At 37.6% G+C, this 1,837-nt stretch overlaps 1 pseudogene; it reads right to left on the bottom strand.

Annotated features, from left to right (window-relative positions):
• Positions 1-691: 691 nt before the first annotated feature.
• Positions 692-1,837, bottom strand: part of LOC115242097 — a 13,908-nt pseudogene continuing 12,762 nt past the window's right edge.

Raw genomic sequence — 1,837 nt, 5'->3', positions numbered from 1 at the left:
GAGCCAACCTGGAAGTAGAAAGCGGTCAAGCGGGGATATAAGGCGGACCCTCTGCGCAGAAATCGTTAGGGATGGGCGATGTTCAAAATAAAATCGATTTTAAGAACATCGATTTCTGAAAAAAAAATTGATTCTAGAAATCGATTTTCTATTTTAAAAAATTGACGAATCGATTAATCGAATAAAAACAAATTATTGATGAGTAGGTTATTATTTTATTATTGAATCTTTTTATATACACTTTTTTCTCATTATTTACAATCCAGTTTTGTCCAAAGTTCTTGTACCTGAAAAATTGTTGCTATTATTAAGCCATCAATATATATAACTATAATAAAAATAATTATTTTATTTAGTCATGTACATGAGTAATCATAAATAATCAAATGACAATCTTACCTGCAGAGTCGACTCATTTGCCTTGAATGAATAAATAAAAGGTTACAAGTATAACATGAGAACACTCAATTGCATTAGGTTACAAAACATCTATATATATACTTTATAATTATTTTGCGTTAGAAAACAAACTTCAAACAAAAAAGTTGAAAAAAGTACATGGTAAGAACATAGGAAATAGGAACTATCACCGTTTACTAAGAAAATCTCGTGCCTTATATAATAAATAACATACAATGTAGGTACAGGAGAGAGAAACTTAGGAACATATTTGCACATGACAGTTTTGTTTTCATTCCAAACCCCAATCCTTTCGTGCAAGCGAACTGAGAAACAGCAGTTTGTTCAAGTGCTCGCCAGATAATCTACTTCGATTGTCGGTTTTGATGTCACCAGCCTGAGAAAACAGCCGTTTGGATGGCACCGACGTTCCAATAATACTGACATACTTTATTGCCAACTCGTACAATGATGGAAACGTGAGTTTCATCGATGACCAATACTTGAGAGGGTTTTCATGCCGCGGGATGACTAGTTGACTCAAATATTGTTTTATTTCGAAACTGATGTCTTCGCTATGAGCACTGTAGTCAGCTTTGGTCGCAACTAAGTGGTCATGAAAGCTCCAAAGACCGTTCTGTTCCATCGGTTCATCGGATTCTTTTTGAATGGTTTTTTGTACGGTATGCTTTTTAATGTGTAATCATTAATTCGCGATATTGCAGAAGAAGCAGCCAGAGCGCTCTTAAAGTGGAGTTTCTTGAATCTCGGATCCAACACATTTGAAACAGCTAGTATTTTTGCAACTCACAGTCTTTAAATCGCTGATGAAGCGCTGCTTCAAGTCTTTCTTTAAACTTGTTTCCACACTTTGTTAAAGGCTTGCATTCTCAAACAGCCACTTTCAGGCAGTGAACTAATGGGATGATAACGCTACATGTTGGATAGGAGTCTCCACTGACTTCAGTGATGACACACTCGACTGGTTTCATGAGGAATACGATGTCGTTCAGCATTTGCATTTCTTCGCGTTTTAACATATCTGGTGCAGTCGGACACTTCGACATAGCCGGATAAACGTATTTCTCGAAAGCGAGAAATCTTTCCAGCATGTAGAGCATCGAGTTCCAACGTGTAGGAACATCTTAAATAAATTTCAATGCAGTTCCTTCTGTTTTTCCGTCTCGCATTTGCAGCTTCTTTAATTCATCGCAAGCCGCGACGTGTAACTGTCGATAGCCTTCACTTTTGCAATCGTATCTCGCACAGTAGGCATAGCTACTAGTACTAGTAGTCTGGTACGAGATGAGATAGAGTGTGCGCAAATAAGGCCAAATGTTTGTCCTGTCCCATAAAATCGCGTACAGCTTTCTTGATGTTTGCCGCACTATCCGTAACGACTGCCATAATCCTCGATTGGTCCAACTTGAAGTCCTCG

Source organism: Formica exsecta, unplaced genomic scaffold (assembly GCF_003651465.1).
Source record: "Formica exsecta isolate Colony F162 unplaced genomic scaffold, ASM365146v1 scaffold564, whole genome shotgun sequence".
Taxonomy (NCBI): Eukaryota; Metazoa; Arthropoda; class Insecta; order Hymenoptera; family Formicidae; genus Formica; species Formica exsecta.
This window is presented reverse-complemented; position numbering and strand designations above follow the sequence as displayed.